Raw genomic sequence first — 7,277 nt, forward strand, 5'->3', positions numbered from 1 at the left:
TCTCTTTCTCAATTGGACAACCATCTCTAACTTCATAACCTCTCCTACTGGTGTCAACTGCAACCAGTAATGTTTTGCTCTGTAAATAACTCTCTTCATTAAAGAAAGGCTCTGAACTGGAACTGTGTTTCCATTCTCCCAAAAAAAATCACAAATTTTTTTTCTAATAATTACTCTTTTCCTCCTACTTTTGGCCTTCAAGAAATGAATTGGTTTATCTAGTGATCAAATTCTGTTTAATACTAAAATGAATAGTTTCCTTTTTACTACAAAAGCCTTTTCAACAATGTTTTCAATATGCTTCTTCTTTTTATATAATAGAGCTCTCTTTTTATATTTCTTCACATCTTTCAGCAAATTATGTACTACTCTCTTGTAAAATATTTTTTTGCGTAATTCCTGATACTGATTTTGCCTTCTTTTAGCATACTTTGTCTCCTTTGACTGAACATTTGTTTTTTTGCTTTTCCTCTTATTTTGAATTTTTTTTCTAGTTGAAACATTCTGTAATTCTGTTTGCTCCTACAAACATTTTTAATAAATTGCTTTGTGATCTTACCAGAAGATTTTTTCTTTTTAGCCACATTATCTTGTACATTCAATACTTGTGGTTGATGTTTCTTCAAGTAATTCTCCTGTCTCTGTTCTTTTCTTTTTCTTTTTTTTTCTGGCATGATTTCTCTATTTTAACGTTGAAAATCAGTATCTGTAAAAAAGAATCACAAATAAAAGTATATTATTAACTTTCAAATTTATACTATTCTATTACTGTAGAAACACATTTTATATAAAAACTGACTAAGAAACTATAGCCCTGAAGCACAAGTGTGACGATGGTTAAAACACTACATGCATAGTGCATACTACTTTGAAACAGTTCATGCCCTAAAACCTACCTCACTAAAAGACTACATGCTAACTGACTGAATGATTACAATACTATAAGGAGACACACTGGGTGAGTGACAAGGTGTTTTCTAGAAGTGTATGAATACTGACATGGATATTGATGGTGTGAAAGACAAGTGTCTAGGTGATTAGAGACCTACATGCATAGTGGACACATGTTTGAATCTATCCATATGTTAAGGCCTGTCTCACTCCAATAGTACTTGGGTACTGACTGAATGATTAGAGTACTGCAAGGAGAGAGCCTGGGTGAATTTATAAATGGTTGACTTTCGGCGCAGTGAATGGATTAGTACATGGTGCTGAATGGGTCACTGGAGGAGTGCAAGGGGAGTGATAGGGTGTTTGCTGCAGTGTATGTATACTGAGTGGGGAATTGAAGGTGTGAAAGACAAGTGTGTAGATGGTTAGAGGACTGCATGCATACTGGATAGGCGTTTGAAGAAATTCATGTGCTAAGGCCTGGCTCACTGCATAAGTACTTGGGTACTGACTGAATGATTAAAGTACTGCAAGGGGAGTGCCTGGGTGAATGTATAAGTGGTTGGCTTTCGGTGCAGTGAATGGATTAGTACATGGTGCTGAATGGGTCACTGGAGAAGTATAAGGAAAGTGACAGAGTGTTTGCGGGAACTGTATGAATACTGTCTGGGATATTGAAGGTGTGAAAGACAAGTATGTAGGTGGCTAGAGAGCTACATCCATAATGGATAGACGTTTGAAACAGTCCATAGAGTAGCACTTGGATCACTGCAAAACTACCTGAGTACTGACTGAATCATTAGAGTACTACAAAAAGAGTGACTCAGTGAATCTTTTTAAGATTTTGGATTCTAGTGCAGTGTATAGGTTAGTACTTACTGCCAAATGAGTCAGTGGAGGTGTGCAATTAAAGTGTCAGAGTGTTTATTGGAGTTTATAGATACTGACAGAGAAAGTGAAGGTCTGAAAGGCAATTGTGTTGGTAGTTAGAGGCCTCCATACATACTGGAAACACGTTTGAATCAATCCATGTGCTAAGGCCTGCCTCACTCCATTAGTACATAGGTACTGACTGAATTAGACTATTGCAAGAAGCGTACCTGAATGAATTTACAAGTGTTTCAGTTTTGGCGGAGTGAATGCATTACTACATGGTGCTGAATAAGTCACTGGAACACTGCAAGGGGAGTGACAGGATGTTTGCTGAAAGGACATGGATACTGACTAGGGAATTGAAGCTGTTAAAGACAAGTGTATAGTGTGTTAGAAGACTGCATGCATACTGCATAGACATTTGTAGCCCTCTATGTGGTAATGCATGGTTCACTACATGAGTACCTGGAAACTGACTGAATCATTAGACTACTGCTAGGAGAGTGCCTTCAGTTTTGTCGCAGTAAAAAGATTAGTACATGGTACTAGATCAGTCACTGGATGAGTGCAAGATGAGTGACAGAATGTTTATTGAAGTATATAGATACTGACTAGTTAATTAAAGAAGTGAAAGACAAGTGTGTAGGTGACTAGAGGCCTGTATGCATACTGGATAGGGGTTTGAAGCAGTCCATGTTGTAAGGCCTGGCTCGCTGCATGAGTACTTGGATACTGACTGAATGATGAGAGTACTGCAAAGAGAGTGCCTGAGTGAATTAATAAGTGTTTGGGTTTTGGCAAAGTGAATGGTTTAGTATATGCTGCTGAATGGGTCACTAGAGGAGCACATAGGGAGTGACAGGGTGTTTGCTTGAAGTGTATGGATACTGACTGTGGAATTAAAGGTGTGAAAGAGAACTGTGTAGATGGTTAGAGAACTGCATGCATAGTGGATAAGCATTTGAATCAATGCATGTGCTAAGGCCTGCCTCACTCTGATACTACTTTAATATTAACTGAATGTTTACAGTATTGCAAGGACAGTTCCTGGGTGAAAACATAAGCAATGACTGCCTTCTAATTCTACCAAAACTTCAGAACAGGAAAGTTTTTAAGCAGTTATGCGTATTCAAACATATGAAGTACCCAAATGCTTCTCTCACAGTGGTTCCCAAATGCGCACAGACTCACAGTGTGATTCTAGACGAGCAACACTATCCCTAGGAGTTTACCAAAACTCATTCACTACTGTGGAAGGGGTAAGGGGACTGCACACAATCTACATATTTAAGTACTGCACTTTAGTGTCAAAGCCTAACTCATTTTATCAATGCATAAGCAAAGACTGGCTTCTAATGCTACTAAAACTTGACAACATGACAGGTTTTAAAACAGTTGTCTGTCAGCAAATACACAATGTTACCAAATCCTTCTCTCACAATCCTTACCCAAAAGCACACAGACTCACAGTGTGATTTTAGGCAAGCAACACTATCCTAGGAGTTTACCAAAACTCATTCACTAGTCTAGAAGGGGTAAGAGTACTGCACACAATCTACACATTTAAGTACTGCACTTTAGTGTCAAAGCCTGACTTATGTTATCAATGCATAAGCAATGACTGGCTTCTAATGCTACTAAAACTTGACAACATGACAGGTTTAAAAACAACTGTGTCAGCTAATACATAAATTTACCAAATGCTTCTCTCACAGTGGTTCCCAAATGCACACAGACTCACAGTGTGATTCTGGACAAGCAACATTATCTCTAGGAGTTTACCAAAACTCATTCACTACTGTGCAAGGGTTAAGGGGACTGCACACAATCTACATATTTCAGTACTGCACTTTAGTGTCAAAGCCTGACTCATCGTGGCGCCGCGGCCAGGGCGACTGACTCCGGAATCTGGGGATCACGGTTCAATCCCCGACGCCTGAGGCAGATTAGTCGAGCACCATGTGACTCTGGGCAATAGCTTGCTCAATCTTCCCGACAGACCCCAGCGCCTAGAGACCCTTACGGGTGATTGTTCGCGCTTTACAAATGTGGATTATTATTATAAGCAAAGACTGGCTTCTAATGCTACTAAAACTTCACAACATGACAGGTTTTAAAACTGTTATCTGTCAGCAAATGCACAATGTTACCAAATGCTTCTCTCACAATCCTTACCCGAAAGGAACACAGACTCACAGTGTGATTGTAGACAAGCAACACTATCCTAGGAGTTTACCAAAACTCATTCACTAGTCTGGAAGGGGTAATGGGACTGCACTCAATCTACATATTTAAGTACTGCACTTTAGTGTCAAAGCCTGACTCATTTAAATCAATGCACAAGCAAAGACTGGCTTCTAATGCTACTAAAACTTGACGACATGGCAGGTTTTAAAACAATTTTCTGTCAGCAAATACATAATTTTACCAAATGCTTCTCTCACAGTGGTTCCCAAATGCACACAGACTCACAGTGTGATTCTAGACAAGCAACACTATCCCTAGGAGTTTACCAAAACTCATTCACAGCTGTGCAAGGGGTAAGGGGACTGCACACAATCTACATATTGCAGTACTGCACTTTAGTGTCAAAGCCTAACTCATTTTATCAATGCATAAGCAAAGACTGGCATCTAATGCTACTAAAACTTGACAACATGACAGGTTTTAAAACAGTTATCTGTCAGCAAATGCACGATGTTACCAAATGCTTCTCTCACAATCCTTACCCGAAAGGAACACAGACTCACAGTGTGATTGTAGACAAGCAACACTATCCTAGGAGTTTACCAAAACTCATTCACTAGTCTGGAAGGGGTAACGGTACTGTACACAATCTACATATTAAAGTACTGCACTTTAGTGTGAAACCTGACTCATTTTTCAATCCATAAGCAAAGACTGGCTTCTAATGCTACTAAAACTTGACAAAATGAGAGCTTTTAAAACAGTCATCTGTCAGCAAATACATGATGTTACCAAATGCTTCTCTCACAGTGATTCCCAAATGCACACAGACTCACAGTGTGATTCTAGACAAGCAACACTATCACTAGGAGTTTACCAAAACTCATTCACTACTATGGAAGGGGTAAGGGGACTGCACACAATCTACATATTTAAGTACTGCACTTTAGTGTCAAAGCCTAACTCATTTTGTCAATGCATAAGCAAAGACTGCCTTCTAATGCTACTAAAACTTGACAACATGGCAGGTTTTAAAACAGTTATCTGTCAGCAAATACATGATGTTACCAAATGCTTCTCTCACAGTTGTTCCCAAATGCACACAGACTCACAGTGTGATTCTAGACAAGCAACACTATCACTAGGAGTTTACCAAAACTCATTCACTACTATGGAAGGGGTGAGGGGACTTCACACAATCTACATATTTAAGTACTGCACTTTAGTGTCAAAGCCTGACTCATTTTATCAATGCACAAGCAAAGACTGGCTTCTAATGCTACTAAAACTTGACAACAAGAGAGGTTTTAAAACAGTTATCTGTCGGCAAATGCACAATGTTACCAAATGCTTCTCTCACAATCCTTACCCAAATGCACACAGACTCACAGTGTGATTTTAGACAAGCAACACTATCCTAGGAGTTAACCAAAATTCATTCACTACTATGGAAGAGGTAAGGGGACTGCACACAATCTACATATTTAAGTACTGCACTTTAGTGTCAAAGCCTGACTCATTTTATCAATGCACAAGCAAAGACTGGCTTCTAATGCTACTAAAACTTGACAACAAGACAGGTTTTAAAACAATTGTCTGTCAGCAAATACATAATTTTACCAAATGCCTCTCTCACAATGCTTACCCAAATACACACAGACTCACAGTATGATTGTAGACAGACAACGATCCCTTGTACAAAACACATTTACTAGTCTACAAGATCTAAGGTGACTGCACACATTGCAGAAAATCTACTACTATAGATTAGTACCAAAATGTTTCTCTCAAAATGATTCCTAAATGCACACAGACTCACTGTGTGATCCTAGACAAACAACACTATCCCTTGCACTATACCAAAACACATTTCTTAATCTACGAATACTACATTTTAGTGTAGAAACATGACTAATTTTGCAAATTTATAAACAATGACTGATTTCTAATTGTACCAAAATATAAAAACAGCACAGTTATCTTTCTGCAAAGACATGAAAAACACAACTGCTTATCACAGAATGATTTCTACATGCACACACACTGTCAATAAGATTGTAGACAAATAAAAGTACTCCCTGCACTTTACCAGGAAAAATACATTAGTCTGATTAGAATCAAAATACAGCACATACATCCCCTCACAATTAAATAACTCACCTTTCAAGTTGTTTTGTAGATTAAGAAGTATATCAGTCACACACCAGATTTTCTTATACAGAATCTCTGCACTGTGCACCTGTCAGCAAAACCAAAGAATGGCAAAGTTTCCCTCTCATTTTCCACACATATACATGTAAACATCAAATCACATTCCTTCCCACATGAATTCAAAACCAAACACACATTTCTATTGGTTAAACATTTCAACCCTTTCCAAATGACATAAATGTCAACCCTACCCCCAATCTGCCTTCTGCCTGTTACCATAGAAACAGGTCATGGAACACTGAACTGAGCACACAGGCCACAAGTTCAGCACACAATGTTGCTAATCAAAACAGCAAGTGTGCTTGACTTTTCAACATATCAGCTTATCATATATAATGTTCCTTTAATGTTCCTTTCAATCACTTTTTGTTAACCAATAAGAATCATGCGTTTAAAAAACACCAGCATGCACCCTACCTTTCAGTGTAGAAGGTTGTCAAACAACCAATGATTTCTTGTCTTTTTTCAAAACTGCATCTTAGCCACCATTTTAGAAAAATCTTACTTTTCAAACTGCCATTTCATTTACAGAGACCATCTGAGTGCATCCAGACCTCCCTTCAAGATGCTTAGAGTGTGGATTGTGGGACACAGCTATATTTTCTGGAGCCAAAGGTATGCAGAAAACAAAGGCATTCACAAAGACCTAGGTTTGCCAAATGTAAACATTAAATGGATTGGACAGAGAGGGTTAAAGTGGCACCAATTGATGCCATTGGTAAAATCCTTTATGCATATCCAACACCCTGACCTCATAATAGTGCACTGTGGTGGCACTGACCTAGGCACTTTGACTGGGGTAGGTCTAGAAATGCTTATGAAGGACACCTTTGCAGAATTGATTTCACTTTTTCCCAAAACGGCCTTTTTCCAACATATGCCAAAGGCAGAAATGGAACTGGTCCAATCATTGTTGTCCACAAATTGAGAAAGCTAGGAAACATGTGAATAAATCTATTTCTGCTTTTCTCCGAGACTATAGAATGGGGTCCATTTACAATAACAATCTGCGCTTTCATATGCAAGAGATGTATAGGAGAGAGGGAGTACACTTTACTGATGAAGGAAACAGAGTCTTCCTCAACAACTTTATAAGTACCAAAAACTCTCAATGA

This window comes from Triturus cristatus, chromosome 8, assembly GCF_964204655.1.
Source record: "Triturus cristatus chromosome 8, aTriCri1.1, whole genome shotgun sequence".
Classification (NCBI taxonomy): Eukaryota; Metazoa; Chordata; class Amphibia; order Caudata; family Salamandridae; genus Triturus; species Triturus cristatus.